Raw genomic sequence first — 16,985 nt, 5'->3', positions numbered from 1 at the left:
CATATCTCCGGTCAATAACCAACAGCGGAACCTGGATGCTCATATTGGTTCCTACATATTCTACGAACATCTTTATCGGTCAAACCGTAATGACAACATACGTCATTCCTTTTGTCATCGGTATGTTACTTGCCCGAGATTTGATCGTCGGTATCTTCATACCTAGTTCAATCTCGTTACTGGCAAGTCTCTTTACTCGTTCCGTAATACATCATCCTGCAACTAACTCATTAGTCACATTCCTTGCAAGGCTTATCATGATGTGTATTACCGAGAGGGCCCAGAGATACCTCTCTGATACTCAGAGTGACAAATCCTAATCTCGATCTATGCCAACCCAACAAACACCTTCGAAGACACCTGTAGAGCATCTTTATAATCACCCAGTTATGTTGTGACATTTGATAGCACACAAGGTGTTCCTCCGGTATTCGGGAGTTACATAATCTCATAGTCCGGGAGACTGTGTTTTGTCTATGTATTCACACATGTATCAAGTTTCCGGTTAATACAATTCTAGCATGGATAATAAACATTTATCATGATATAAGGAAATATAAATAACAACTTTATTATTGCCTCTAGGGCATATTTCCTCCAGTTCCCACTTGCACTAGAGTCAATAATCTAGATTACATTGTAATGATTCTAACACCCATGGAGTCTTGGTGCTGATCATGTTTTGCCCGTAGAAGAGGCTTAGTCAACGGGTCTACAACATTCAGATCCGTATGTATTTTGCAAATCTCTATGTCTCCCTCCTTGACTTGATCACAGAAGGAGTTGAAGTGTCTCTTGATGTGTTTAGTTCTCTTGTGAAATCTGGATTCCTTCTCTAAGGCAATTGCTCCAGTATTGTCACAAAGGATTTTCATTGGACCCGATGCACTAGGTATTACACCTAGATTGGATATGAACTCCTTCATCTAGACTCCTTCATTTGCTACTTCCGAAGCAGCTATATACTCCGCTTCACACGTAGATCCCGCCATGACGCTTTGCTTGGAACTGCACCAACTGATAGCTCCACCATTCAATATAAATACGTATCTGGTTTGTGACTTAGAGTCATCTGGATCAGTGTCAAAGCTAGCATCGACGTAACCATTTACAACGAGCTCTTTGTCACCTCCATAAACGAGAAACATATCCTTAGTCCTTTTTAGGTACTTTAGGATGTTCTTGACCGATGTCCAGTGATCCACTCCTGGATTACTTTGGTACCTCCCTGCTAAACCTATAGCAAGGCACACATCAGGTCTGGTACACAGCATTGCATACATGATAGAACCTATGGCTGAGGCATAGGGAAAGACTTTTATTTTCTCTCTATCTTCTGCAGTGGTCGGGCATTGAGTCTGACTCAATTTCACACCTTGTAACACAGGCAAGAACCCTTTCTTTGACTGATCCATTTTGAACTTCTTCAAAACTTTACCAATGTATGTGCTTTGTGAAAGTCCAATTAAGCGTCTTGATCTATCTCTATAGATCTTCATGCCCAATATATAAGCAGCTTCATCGAGGTCTTTCATTGAAAAATTCTTATTCAAGTATCCTTTTATGCTATCCGGAAATTCTATATCATTTCCAATCAACAATATGTCATATACACATAATATTAGAAATGCTACAGAGCTCCCACTCACTTTCTTGTAAATACAGGCTTCTCCAAAAGTCTGTATAAAACCATATGCTTTGATCACACTATCAAAGCGTATATTCCAACTCCGAGATGTTTGCACCAGTCCATAAATGGATCGCTGGAGCTTGCACACTTTGTTAGCACCTTTAGGATCGACAAAACCTTCTGGTTGCATCATATACAACTCTTCTTTAAGAAATCCATTAAGGAAGGCAGTTTTGACGTCCATTTGCCAGATTTCATAATCATAAAATGCGGCAATTGCTAACATGATTCGGACAAACTTAAGCATCGCTACGGATGAGAAGGTCTCATCGTAGTCAACTCCTTGAACTTGTCGAAAACCTTTCGCAACAAGTCAAGCTTTGTATACAGTAATGTTACCATCAGCGTCGGTCTTCTTCTTGAAGATCCATTTATTCTCTATGGTCTGCCGATCATCGGGCAAGTCAACCAAAGTCCATACTTTGTTCTCATACATGGATCCCATCTCAGATTTCATGGCTTCAAGCCATTTCACGGAATCTGAGCTGATCATCGCTTCCTCATAGTTTGTAGGTTCGTCATGGTCTAGTAACATGACTTCCAGAAAAGGATTACCGTACCACTCTGGTGTGAAACGTACTCTGGTTGACCTACGAGGTCCGGTAGTAACTTGATCTGAAGTTTTCATGATCATCATCATTAGCTTCCTCACTAATTGGTGTAGGCATCACGGGAACGGTTTCCTGTGATGAACTACTTTCCTATTCAAGAGAAGGTACAATTACCTCATCAGGTTCTACTTTCCTCCCACTCACTTCTTTCGAGAAACTCCTTCTCTAGAAATGATCCATTTTTAGCAATAAATATTTTGGCTTCGGATCTGTGATAGAAGGTGTACCCAACAGTTTCTTTTGGGTATCCTATGAAGACACACTTCTTCGATTTGGGTTCGATCTTATAAGGCTGAAGCTTTTTCACATAAGCATCGCAACCCCAAACTTTAAGAAACGACAGCTTAGGTTTCTTGCCAAACCACAGTTCAGACGGTGTCATCGCAACCCCAAACTTTAAGAAACGACAGCTTAGGTTTCTTGCCAAACCACATTTCAGATGGTGTCCTATTTAACGTGAATGCAGTTGTCTCTAATGCATAACCCCAAAACGATATTGGTAAATCGGTAAGAGACATCATAGATCGCACCATATCTACTAAAGTACGGTTACGACATTCGGACACACCATTACGCTGTGGTGTTCCAAGTGGCGTGAGTTTTGAAACTATTCCACATTGTTTTAAATGAAAACCAAACTCATAACTCAAATATTTGCCTCTCCGATCAGATCGTAGAAACTTTATTTTCTTGTTACCATGATTTTCCACTTCGCTCTGAAACTCTTTGAACTTTTAAAATGTTTCAGACTTGTGTTTCATTAAGTAGATATACCCAAATCTGCTCAAATCATCTATGAAAGTTAGAAAATAACGATGCCCATCGCGAGCCTCAACACTCATCGGACCGCATACATCGGTATGCATTATTTCCAATAAGCCAGTGGCTCGCTCCATTGTTCTAGAGAACGGAGTCTTAGTCATCTTGCCCATGAGGCATGGTTAGCAAGCATCAAATGATTCATAATCAAGTGATTCCAAAAGTCCATCCGCATGGAGTTTATTCATGCGCTTTACACCAATATGACCTAAACGGTAGTGCCACAAATATGTTGCACTATCATTATAACCTTTGCATCTTTTGGCATCAATATTATGAATATGTGTATCACCATGATCGAGATTCAACAAAAATAGACCACTCTTCAAGGGTGCATCACCATAAAAGATATTACTCATATAAATAGAACAACCATTATTCTCTGATTTAAATGAATAACCGTCTCGCATCAAACAAGATCCAGATATAATGTTCATGCTCAACGCTGGCACCAAATAACAATTATTCAGGTCAAAAACTAATCCCGAAGGTAGATGTAGAGGTAGCGTGCCCACCGTGATCACATCGACCTTGGAACCATTCCCGACGCGCATCGTCACCTCGTCCTTAGCCAATCTTCGTTTAATCCATAGCCCCTGTTTCGAGTTGCAAATATGAGCAACAGAACTAGTATCAAATACCCAGGCGCTACTACGAGCATTAGTAAGGTACACATCAATAACATGTATATCAAATATACCTTTGTTCACTTTGCCATCCTTCTTGTCCGCCAAATACTTGGGGTAGTTCCGCTTCCAGTGCCCAGTCCCTTTGCAGTAGAAGCACTCAGTTTCAGGCTTAGGTCCAGACTTGGGCTTCTTCCCGGGAGTGGCAACTTGCTTGCCATTCTTCTTCAAGTTCCCCTTCTTTCCTTTGCCCTTTTTTCTTGAAACTAGTGGTCTTGTTAACCATCAACACTTGATGCTCCTTCTTGATTTCTACCTCCGCAACTTTGAGCATAGCGAAGAGCTCGGAAATTGCCGTATCCATCCCTTGCATATTATAGTTCATCATGAAGCCTTTGTAGCTTCGTGGCAGTGATTGAACTGTCAGTAAAACTATCATATGGAAGATTATCTCCCAGCTGAGTCGAGTGGTTATGGTACCCAGACATTCTGAGTATGCGTTCACTGACAGAACGGTTCTCCTCCATCTTGCAGCTATAGAACTTGTTGGAGACTTCATATCTCTCAACTCGGGCATTTGCTTAAAATATTAACTTCAACTCCTGGAACATCTCATATGGTCCATGACGTTCAAAACATCTTTGAAGTCCCGATTCTAAGCCGTAGAGCATGGCACACTAAATTATCGAGTAGTCATCATATCGAGCTTGCCAGACGTTCATAACATCAGCATCTGCTCCTGCAGTAGGTGTCGGTGTCAAAACCGGCGGATCTCGGGTAGGGGGTCCCGAACTGTGCGTCTAAGGTCGATGGTAACAGGAGACAGGGGACACGATGTTTACCCAGGTTCGGGCCCTCTCTATCGAGGTAATACCCTACTTCCTGCTTGATTGATCTTGATGAATATGAGTATTACAAGAGTTGATCTACCACGAGATCGTAATGGCTAAACCCTAAAAGCGTAGCATGTATGACTATGGTAATGAATATATCCCCTCTATACTAAGTCCTCCGGTTTATATAGACACTGGGAGGATCTAGGGTTACACAGGGTTGGTTACAAAGAAAGGAATCTACATGTTTGATCGCCCAGCTTGCCTTCCACGCCAAGGTGAGCCCTATCCGGACACGGGTGCAGTCTTCGGTCTTCGTGTTCTTGACAGCCCATCAATCCGGCCCATGGCTAACAGGCCGGACGCCCGAGGACCCTTAGTCCAGGACTCCCTCAGTAGCCCCTGAACCTGGCTTCAATGACAAGGTATCCGGCGCGTAGATCTATCTTCAGCATTGCAAGGCGGGTTCCTCCTTCCGAACTCCAAGATAGTCTTCGGACGTATTGAACGTGTCCGGACCTATAACACACACACCACACACAACCGCAGAGAGAATATAATATTCCATGAGTCCAATCCGCTGACAACTTTTTGTAACATGACATCACGTCTGCCCGGTCATAATTTCGAACCGTTTTTCGTCTGCCCCTCCACGTTTCGAGACGCGGTTGCCATTGGCACGTCTTGTTAAAGCAGAGATCGTGTCCCCTTATTGTGGTATTCTCATCAATACGAGTGTGGGTAACCCAACCGTGTTGTTTACACAATCCTTGGGAATGGGCGAGTTTTAAGGCGAGTGGGGAGGCATTCAATATTCACAGCCTTTATAAGGAGATAATGATTCCCCTCCTTCACCCACGCCTTCTCTTCCTCTCTATCCTTCCATTCTCGAGCTCCAGCACCCAAGTTCCCATCTTCTCCATCTCTAGGAAGCACTCAATCATGTCCGGATCCGGAGGCCAAGGCAAGTGGATGGTCTCCTCCGTCAAGGAGAAGGACATCACCCAGCTCCGGGCGGTGGGGTACCTGGCGAAAGGAATCGCCCACCGTCTGCCCACCAAGGGGCAAGTCATCCCCACTCCAAAGCCTAGTGAGAGGGTAGTGTTCCTCCCTCACTTCATCCGCGGATTGGGGTTTCCACTTCACCCTTTTGTCCGCAGGCTGATGTACTATTACGGGCTAGATTTCCACGATCTAGCCCCGAACTCCTTCCTCAACATCTCGGCATTCATTGTCGTGTGCGAGGCCTTCCTTCGCATCCAGCCCCACTTCGGCCTATGGCTAAAGGTCTTCAACGTGAAGACGAAGGTGGTGGATGGACAGCACGCGGAGTGCAGAGGTGCCATGGTGAGTGTCGGTGACAAAACCGGCGGATCTCGGGTAGGGGGTCCCGAACTGTGCGTCTAAGGTCGATGGTTGTAGGAGACAGGGGACACAATGTTTACCCAGGTTCGGGCCCTCTCTATGGAGGTAATACCCTACTTCCTGCTTGATTGATCTTGATGAATATGAGTATTACAAGAGTTGATCTACCACGAGATCATAATGGCTAAACCCTAGAAGTCTAGCCTGTATGACTATGGTAATGAGTATGTATGCGGCGTATTATAATATGGTGCCTTACATATTTGATCTGGAAAAGATCCCTCGTGTGACACAGAGAATCGCTAAAGATTCCAATAAGTCATCAAGTGGTTGACCAGCTCTCGCCGGATCATGACAGTCAGTTTTCGGCTTTCTCTACTGAGGTACTTCACCGGATGAAGCGGAAGCACAATCGTAGCAGTTCTCCCTTTACTACCCTAGCCGATGGAGCGGAGCGCAGGGTAGCAAGCAGAGGAGACGGGCAACCCAAGTATTGACCCAAGACAATGATTTGGAGCTGATGCATATAAGGCCAAACTTGCGACGCCGAAGTATGCTATAGAGCTGTTCGGACTTTTGTTGGCAACTCATTTTTCCCATACCGAGCCCCTGGCGGGTTATGCCAAGGTATATCTGTGAAACAACCATGGGGGCCATATTCATTGGCGAGACAACATGGATGATTAATTCAGATACTTTTTACTGGGACCTGAGTGATATTCCAGTGATTACTTTATATATATATATAAAGACCACAACCCCGCCTATTTGACATGCTCAGGGTCGAAGGCGGAGGAAGAGGCATAGTACAGGCTCGAAATAAAGAGTGCGTCTACAAAAAAGTTATTTTGTACCTCCTGTCGCACGCCTGCGCCGCCTGTCCTCGACGAGGGGAATCCTTGATGGAGGTAGCCCCTTAGGTGAGTGTACAGGTCCGGACTCCGATAGAGTCAGTTTTAGGTGTTTGTCCTGTTCGTCACCTGTTTTTAAGAGATAGTGAAGGAATGAATAAAAATAAAATAGATTAAAAAATGTTACGGGAATGCTTGCAGGCTCGTCCATAGTGTGCTTCCGCCAATGCCCATGGTATCATGAGTGCGTAGTGATGTATGCGCGGTACAGGTTTTACAGGTGTACGAGGTGAGCGGCGGAAGCCGGACTGCTATTTTCGCTCCGGGAGTAGTCGATCCTCGGGTGGAAATTGTTTATGCCCCCCGGTATTTCGTTGGTGAACCTCTCCGTCGTCCCTGTCGCCTGGCGGCCTCCTCCCCTTGTGTTTGGCGTTGAGCTTGCCGGCTTGCTTAAAGACCCAGCAGTTTCTGTTGGTATGATTAGCTGGTTTGTCGGGGTGGCCGTGAATCTGGCAGGGTCGGTCCAATATCCTGTCTAGGTTGGATGGTTCGTCTCGGTTCGCCTTGAATGGCTTCTTCCATTGACCGGGCTTGGGATTGCTGAATCCGGCATTGACCGCTGTGTCGCGTGATCTTTCACTATCATTGCGACTGTTGTGTTTGCTTCGCCGTGGCTTGCCGTTGTCGTCTCGTATTTCGGAAGTGCCCGGGTCGCTGGCGCTGTTGCTCCAACGAGCGAGCCAGCTATCTTCTCCCGCGTAAAAGCGAGTCATTAGAGCAGTAAGGGCTGTCATGGATTTAGGTCCTTCTTGACTGAGGTGGCGTGCAAGCCATTCGTCCCGGACGCTGTGTCTGAAGGCCGCAAGGGCTTCCGCGTTCGGACAGTTGACGATTTGGTTCTTTTTGACTAAGAACCGAGTCCAGAGCTTCCTGGCTGACTCTCCGTGCTGCTGGACAATATGACTTAGGTCATCGGCATCCGGTGAACGGACATATCTTCCTTGGAAGTTGTCAAGGAAGGCTTCTTCCAAGTCTTCCCAGCTGCCTATGGAATTTTCAGGCAGGCTATTTAACCAGTGCCGAGCTGGCCCTTTTAGCTTTAGTGGGGGATATTTAATGGCGTGGAGGTCGTCTCCACGGGCCATATGGATGTGGAGGATAAAATCTTCTATCCATACCGCGGGATTGGTTGTTCCGTCGTATGATTCAATATTGGCGGGTTTGAATCCTTCGGGGAATTCATGATCCATTACTTCATCAGTGAAGCAAAGCGGGTGTGCGGCGCCTCTATGTTGGGCCACACTGCGACGTAACTCTGAAGGAGTCCATTTTGCGGTTTTCGTCTCGGGCGTGGCTAAGTTTGTCACGTCCGAATAGGTAGCCATCGTCGTGTGTCGAGGCATGCCCTCGCGATCCGCAGATCGATCTTGCATGTCTTGCTACTGTCCAAGTCCTGCTGAAAGTCGTCTGGACAACCGTGAGCTGCGTTATTCTTGCCTTTACAGCGAGGTGGGGCGGTCTGGTGTTCGGCTTGAGTTGCCTCTTTATTCGGACAAAGTTGTGACGACCTGCCGCATTGTGTGATGATGGTACGAGCTCCAACGCCTCGTCATCAAACTGATGTAGCCATCTATGTTTTGGGTAGCTCTTGGCTAGGCCACTAAGGCCATATTCTTCGGCGGCCAGGACTTCGGTCCATCTATCGTTGAGTAGGTCTAGGTCAGCTTGAAGCTGCTGCTGCTTCTTTTTCAGGCTCCTTGCAGTAGCTATTAGCTTGCGCTTGAAGCGCTCCTGCTCGAGGGGCTCTTTAGGTACGATGAAGTCTTCGTCGCCGAGGCTTACCTCATCTTCGGTGAGCAGAAGGTAGTTGTCGTCCTTCGAATTGTCACTGGGCAGGGCCTGTTCATCGGGGTTGGCTTGCCCGTTTTCCTATTCCTCCTGTTCGGATCTTGCTCCAACAGGGTCTTCATTGTTTTCGGCGTCGTCCGGGGTACTATTTTCTCCGGTGCCAGCGTTGCTGCAATGTGACTTAGAGCGGTGTTTAGGGCGCCGGTACTTAGACTATGTCTCAGGAGGTTTATTCTCAACTTGGTCTTCTTTGTCATCATCGAGCTTTTTTAGGTGTATCAACCATGTACACGTCGTACGAAGAGGTGACTGTTCCACGTCCCGTGAATGGCGGGTCTTGGCGTTGCTCCTTATCGGCATCGTCATCTATACCGTCGATGTCTTCGGAGCCATAATCAAGCATGTTGGTTAAGTCCTCGACAGTGGCTATGAAGTGGGTGGCAGGTGGGAAGCGAAATTCTCCATTATCAGCCTCTAGCTCGAACCGGACATAGTTCGGCTGTGAGTCCCCCGCGAAGGACAGGTTTTTTAATGAATTTAGAACGTCGACCAAGGGCGAGTGTTGGAAGATATCTGCGGCGCCGAACTTGAAGATCGATAACCGATCCAGCTCTGTGTCCGTAGGCGTGCGTGGTTCGGAACTTATAGCCGGAGACGAGTCCGGAATTTCGTTGACGCGGACATTGCAAGGTGTGGAGTCCGTGCACGGCTCCAACACCGCGGATTCTATGGTTTCGGATGGCGCAATCTACTCCGGATCTAAGGCCGTAGCAGTTATAGGAACCATCTCCTGAATATGGTCCGATGACAGATTTAAGTTGTGTTCATCGGAGCGAGAGGGAGCGATCGCCGCGGTCTCAAATCCATTGAAGATCAAGTCTCCATAGATATCCGCAACGTAGTTCAAGCTTCCAAATCTGACCTGGTGGCCAGGGGCGTAGCTATCGATCTGCTCCAGGTGGCCAAGCGAGTTGGCCCGCAGTATGAAGCCGCTGAATACGAAAATCTGTCCGGGGAGGAAGGTTTCTCCTTGGACAGTGTCACTATAGACGATCGAAGGGGCCATCGAACCTTTCATCGACGGCACAATGGAACTCTCAATGAAAGCACCAATGTCGGTGTCAAAACCGGCGAATCTCGGGTAGGGGGTCCCGAACTGTGCGTCTAAGGTCGATGGTTGCAGGAGACAGGGGACACAATGTCTACCCAGGTTCGGGCCCTCTCTATGGAGGTAATACCCTACTTCCTACTTGATTGATCTTGATGAATATGAGTATTACAAGAGTTGATCTACCACGAGATCATAATGGCTAAACCCTAGAAGTCTAGCCTGTATGACTATGGTAATGAGTATATCCTTTCCGGACTACACCCTCCGGTTTATATAGACACCGGGGGGATCTAGGGTTACATAGAGTCGGTTACATAGATGGAATCTTCATCGTTGGTCGCCAAGCTTGCCTTCCACGCCAAGGAGAGTCCAATCCGGACACGGGTACAGTCTTCGGCCTTCATGTCTTCACAGCCCATCAGTCCGGCCCATGGATAACAGGTCGGACGCCCGAGGACCCCTTAGTCCAGGACTCCCTCAGTGAGCAAGATGCCCAACGTCACTTGGCCCATAGGCACCTTTGTGGAGATTGTCAAGGAGTGGCAGAAGTAGTGGTTCTACATCACAGTGCCACGCGGCGCCACTTGGGCGGCGGCTCCCGAATTCAAGGCCGGAGCTCCAATGTGGCTCACCTCATGGACGGAGAAGGGCCCCAACTGGTCTGCGTCAGACGAGCTGATAGCGCTGCAAACGCGCATTTAGAGCATGGTGGATAAAAACATCAAGCTCGTCAACGTGATCCAGGTGATGCTGGTTCGCCGGATTCTCCCCTGCCAACGCCGAAGCTTCCCTTTATGGGAATTCGATCCGAAGAAGCACCAGACCCTGGGAGGGCTCTTCGGAACTACTCACGAATATGCCTGGAAGTTGCTCTTCAAGGGCAACGAAAAGCTGCCGGTCATAGATTCGGACCGTGGGCACGATCACACCCATCCCGCCAATGGGTAAGTTCTCTAAAGCGTACCTTCCACTTGTTTGTTCAAGGAGGATGCCTAACCCTAGCTGTATTTTTTTCAGGCGTGGACGGAGAGAGCGAAGCGGATCCATAGTTCGGCTCCGCTGCCCAAAGAGCCATTCATCCTGCTCCTGGCGAAGACGCTGGTTCCGGCGCCCTATAGGCCGCCGGAAAAGAAGGCCAAGAAGAAGGCCAAGGGGGCCAAAGGTGGCCCCGTCGCAAGGGTGCTTCGGACATGACGTCCAAAGACGAAGTGACCCTTTCCTCCGCCGCCGAGGACGAAAACAACGAGGAGGAGGAGGAGGAGAAGAACCCTCCCCCTGATGAGGGAAAGAAGAAGAGGGCGGCCCCCATGAACCTGGAGGCAGAGACGTCGGCTCGCGGATAACTCCATGTGGGATGTCGACAGCAGTCCGGAGCGACGCTCCCGTACTAAGCCTCGGGCTGCATCGTAAGTGCTAGGACTCATATATGCTCATAAATCTAGCTCCTCCTCTTCATTGTATTGACATGATTAGTTATGCTATTGCAGTCCGGCCCACGACAGCTCCCAGCGATCCTCGTCACGAGGTTTGTTGGATTCAAAGGTGGTGGCCAGCGAGTCACCGCCGAGCGCTCACTCCCCCAAGGCCAAGGACGACGCAGAGGTGCTGTCCCGAAGGACTTTCCCAGGCCGGGGAGAGGCTCAGGAGGCACCAGGAGGCGAAGCCTCCGTCGCCGGATACCAAGGAGAGCCGATCCCCATGGAGACTGGCGATGAGGGCCGTATTCAGTTCGGCCCTCAGCCGGATTCGATTCCGGAGACCGATACGGCTCCGGAATCCGGCGCGCAACCTCCTTCGAAAGAAGGGGTATGCATATTCCGCCGGTGACCCCTGTCCAACCAGGGGCACCGGATAATCTGCTGGAAGCGCTGCGAGGCGCTTCCATTGTGGATGAGCACCATGTTCTTATGGGCACGGTAATTGAAAGGGTTCAGTCCGCCAAGAGCGGACTAACCGAAGCCTACAGCAGCCTGCTGACAGGTTTTGAGGTAAGCGACGCGAAAAGAGAAAATCCCAATATAGACAGTAGCCCCTGAGACACTGTCCGGTGTTCGGAAAGAAAAAGCCGGACAGAGGATCAATCCCTTATGGCAGGAAACTAACTAAATTTGTCTAAAATGAATACGGAGGCGTCGTTGTTGGCCGCAGCCTCGCATACTGCCGAAGTCTCCGAACTGAAGCAGAGACTGGAGCAGGCCGAGGAGGAGCTCGGCCAGGTGAGGAGGCAGCTCCAAGAAAAACAAGGTATGTAATAACCTGTTATATGTTCGAAAAAGGAAAAATGATATGCATTGACCGAAGTGTCATGATATGTATAGAAACGACGACCGAGGTTGAGGCCCTGAGAAAGGCCCTGGCAGAAGCCAAGGGAAAGGCTGTCAAGGAGCAGGCCGCCCGTAAAAAGCTCAAGGCCCGGGTCAACGAGGTCCGACAGGAGCTCCAGGATGCGGTGAGTAAGTGCGAGACCTTGGAGCGCGATGCATCGGCTCAAGAGACCGAACTCGCCAAGGCTCATCAAAGTGCGGAGACGGCCCGGAGTGAGGCCCAGGGCGCCCTCCAGGCGATCCAGGAGGCCAGGAAAATCACGGCGGGTAAGGCATTCAGTATGCAAAGCAAATGTGTAAGGAGGAAGTATCTTTTACTAACCCGGATTCGGAGTTCTCTAGGGGCTTCTGCTGATCTGCCACGTAGTTTGTCCGACGCCGCGGAGTTCTTCCGAGCCGAAGAAGGGAGCTCCACGGAGAAGCTGTTCTGGTCGCAATATCTTGCGCCAGAACATCCAGTGCCCTTCATCGATCAGCTAAAACAGTTGGTCGAGCTGCACAGGGTGGCCGAACTGGCCATGAAGGATTTAATAATCCGGTTGTGGCCAGCAGAAGCTATACCCAGCATTTACTTCGGCCTCGTGAAGCAGCTGGTGGATGCATGTCCTCGGCTGGACGCCATCAAGCGGTCCGTCTGCATTGAGGGCGCGCGCCTGGCCTTCTCCTATGTCAAGGTGTGGTGGGCGAAGATGGACGCCGTCAAGCTAGCGACCGAAGGGTCGTCCAAGGGCAAGGAGCACCGCACACCCGATCGATATTTTGGAGACGTCCTGGAGGGGTCCCGCATTGTTGCGGAGCAGTGTGCGAAAGACGTGATCTTTGAATGAATACATTCGTATTTTGTCTCGCCCTGTATTATGAAACAAAGACAATTTATGTAACATAAGGCTTTGTGTTAGATTTTTACCTCTTGTGCAGCCGTTTTTATTAAATCTGAGAGTTGGCCAGTCGTCGGCTTCAGCCCCCACGTAGGTAATACGGGGGTGTTCGGGATAAAATCTAAACACTCTTGATCCAAATATTTGGTCCTTGAAGGAGGTGTTTAGCGCAACGAACAAGGCAATCGGACTATAATGCTTTATCACCCTCACTTAGCCATAGGAGTTTGACGATAAAATTTTAGGCGCAGCCCCTAGTATTCGGAAGTCCGAACTGGGGAGATTCTGTAAACACCTGATCGGATAAGAACCGATTCATCGTGTGATGCGGAAAAAAACCTCTAACGATTTGAGACCTCCGAAGAGCTGACCGGCTCTCGCCGTATCATGACAGTCAGTTTTTGGCTTTCTCTACTTAGGTGCTCATCCGGATGAACCAGGGCACGATCGCAGTAGTTCTCCCTTTACTACCCTAGCTGATATAGCGGAACGTAAGGTAGTAAGCACAGGAGCCGAGCAACCCAACTATTGACCAAAGACATGATTCGGAGCCAATGCATATAGTGCTAAATTCGGGGTGCCGAACTATAGTGTAAAAAGTGTTCAGACTTTATTGTCGTATTGCGGGCCGCTATAAAGCCCCTGGCGAATATGAAATGTACCAAAGTGCACGGGTGTTACTTGATAAGGTAATTAACAGAAAATAAAGGAAAACAGGAAAGGAGCGAAGGTAATGAGCTAGGGCTGCGGAATTTGGGCCGCGAACTGTTTTCATTGCAATTTTACTAATACGTCAAAGCGCATTGATACAAATAGTGCGATAAGCAATGGGCAATTTGACATGCCACGACCAAGGGAGAGCTGCGTGTGGGTCCTAAAAACAGGTAGAGCGATCGTTAGAGAAAGCACCTAGGAGTTCCCCTGTACGCTTGTGCTTCTTGCCAGCCTGGTGTGTTTATCCTTTGACAGGACCAGTGATCAAGCCCTCAGGAAAAAACTGTGGAAAAGAGACCTGAAAAGGGAAAGATAAACAGTGAAAGTATATGTGTCCAGGAGCTGTCGAGCCGTACTATGGATCACAAGGTAGGTATGCCTCCGTCTATGCCCATGGTATTTTGAGTGCGTAGTTATGTACGCGTGGTACGAATGCCGTCACTTGATTGGGGCTGGGACAAAGGCCGGATTGCTAGCCGAGCTCTTGACGAGCTGAGCTGTCATGCCGCAGAATGGTCCGGACCCTTTTGACCGTGTCCGGGAGCTTGGCCGCCGAATTAAGGTTCTGCTTAAAAAGGTCGCTCTGTACTTCTGCTGCTAAGGCAGCGGTGTGTTCCTCGGTATGCAGGGAACGTTCCGTATTGCCATTAACTGTTATGTCGCTACGTGGCCCAGGCATCTTGAGCTTGAGGTAGGCATAATGAGGCACCGCATTGAATCGGGAAAAAGCGGTTCGTCCGAGCAGTGCGTGATAGCCGCTGCGAAAAGGGACGATGTCAAAGATTAACTCCTCGCTTCTGAAGTTGTCCGGGAATCCGAAGACAACCTCTAGCGTAATTGAGCCCGTACAGCGAGCCTCTACACCTGGCATGACTCCTTTAAAGGTTGTTTTTGTGAGCTTGATCCATGATGGGTCGATACCCATTTTGCGCATTGTATCCTGATAGAGCAGATTGAGGCTGCTGCCACCGTCCATGAGGACTCTTGTTAGGTGGAATCCATCAATGATTGGGTCGAGGACCATTGTGGCTGAACCACCATGAAGGATACTGGTCGGATGATCCCGGCGATCAAAGGTGATCGGGCATGACGACCATGGGTTAAATTTTGGGGCGACTGGCTCTATCGCATAGACGTCCCTAAGCGTGCGCTTGCGCTCCCTCTTAGGAATGTGTGTGGCGTATATCATGTTCACCGTTTTGACCTGAGGGGGGAACTTCTTTTGTCCCCCTGTGTTCGGCTGCCTGGGCTCCTCATCATCGTCCTCGCTTTGCGATCCCTTCTCCTTGTTTTCGGCATTTAACTTGCCGGCCTGCTTAAAAACCCAGCAATCTCTGTTGGTATGGTTGGCAGGTTTATCCGGGGTGCCGTGGATTTGGCATGGACGATCAAGTATGCGGTCCAAGCTAGATGGTCCTTGATTGTTTCTTTTATATGGCTTCTTCCGCTGGCCGGACTTGGAGCCACTGAACCCGGCGTTGACTGTTGTGTCATCGGTGTTGTCGCCATTGTTTCGGCGTTTGTGTCTGCCGTGTCGGAGCTTGCCGTTGCTATTTTTGCCCTCGGAGGTGCCTATTTCACTTTTCGTGTTTTTTCTACGGGCCAACCAACTATCCTCACCCGCACAGAAGCGGGTCATGAGTGCCGTGAGAGCTGCCATGGATTTCGGCTTTTCCTGGCCAAGATGGCGGGTGGGCCATTCGTCGCGGATGCTATGTTTAAAGGCCGCTAGGGCTTCGGCATCCAGACAGTCGACGATCTGGTTCTTTTTAGTTAGGAACCTAGTCCAGAATTTCCTGGCTGACTCTCCAGGCTGTTGGACTATGTGACTCAAGTCATCGGCATCTGGTGGCCGAACATATGTACCTTGGAAGTTGTCAAGGAAAGCTTCTTCCAAGTCCTCCCAACTGCCAATAGAATTTTTGGGAAGACTGTTTAGCCAGTGCCAAGCTGGCCCTTTGAGTTTTAGTGGGAGGTATTTGATGGCGTGAAGATAATCCCCGCGGCCCATGTGGATGTGGAGAATAAAATCCTTGATCCATACCGTGGGATCGGTTGTTCCATCGTATGATTCGATGTTTACGGGTTTGAACCCTTCTGGGAATTCATGATCCATTACTTCGTTAGTGAAGCAAAGAGGGTGTGCGGCACCTCTCTATCGGGCCGCATCGCGACGTAGCTCCGATGGAGTCCGTCTGCGGTTTTCCGCCCGGGCGTGACTAGGTTTGTCGCGTCCGAATAGATAGCCGTCCTTCTGTGTTAGGGCACGTCCTCGCGATACGTAGATTGATCTTGTATGTCCTGCTCTACTGTCCAGGTCTTGACGAAGGTCATATGTATAACCCCGAGCTGTCTTATCCCTGCCTTTATGACGAGGTGGGGCAGTCAGGTTTTCGGCTCGAGTTGCCGTTTTATCCCGACCACGCGGTGGTCGGTCCGCCGCATTGTGTGATGCTGGTGCGGGTGCTGCCACCTCGTCATCGAACTGAGGTAGCAATTTGCGCTTCGGGTAACTTTTAGCTGGGCGCTTAAGGTTGTATTCCTCGGCTGCCAGGACGTCGGTCCATCTGTCATTGAGCAGGTCTTGATCAGCTTGAAGCTGTTGCTGCTTCTTTTTCAGGCTCCTCGCAGTGGCTATTAGTTGAAACTTAAAGCGCTCCTGCTCAAGCGGTTCCTCAGGCACGATGAAATCTTCGTTGTCGAGGCTCACCTCCTCCTCGGAGGGCGGATGATAACTACCGTCCTCCGAGTCTTCTTCTATGGCCTGTTCATCGGGGTTGACTCGCCCATCTTCCCGATTGTCTTGTTCGGCGGTTTGTTCGTCGGGGTCTTCCGTGTCTTCGGCACCATCCGGAGTGTTATCATCTCCTGTGTCGGTGTTGATGTCTTCACTGCGACGCGATTTGGAGCAGCGCCACTGACGACGGCGCTTAGGTTGTGTTTTAGGAGGGTGATCCTTCGTTGGGTTCTCCTTCTCGTCGCTATTATCTTTTGGTGCATCCACCATGTGACGTCGTATGAGGAGGTGGCCGTCCATCGTCCAGTGAATGGTGGGTTTTGGGCCTCCTCTTCTCCGGCATCGTCCTCCATACCGTCGATGTCTTTGGATTCATAGTCAAGTGTGTCAGTTAAGTCCTCGACAGTGGCTATGAAGTGGGTGGCGGGTGGGGAGCGAAATTCTCCCCCCATCATCAGCCTCCAGTTCAAACCGGACATAATTCGGCTGTGAGTCCCCCACCAAGGATAGATTTCTTAATGAATTTAGCACATCGCCCAAGGGTGAATGCTGGAAGATGTCTGCGGCGCTGGATTTGA

The sequence above is a fragment of the Aegilops tauschii genome, chromosome 1 (assembly GCF_002575655.3).
Source record: "Aegilops tauschii subsp. strangulata cultivar AL8/78 chromosome 1, Aet v6.0, whole genome shotgun sequence".
NCBI classification, from domain to species: Eukaryota; Viridiplantae; Streptophyta; class Magnoliopsida; order Poales; family Poaceae; genus Aegilops; species Aegilops tauschii.
This window is presented reverse-complemented; position numbering follows the sequence as displayed.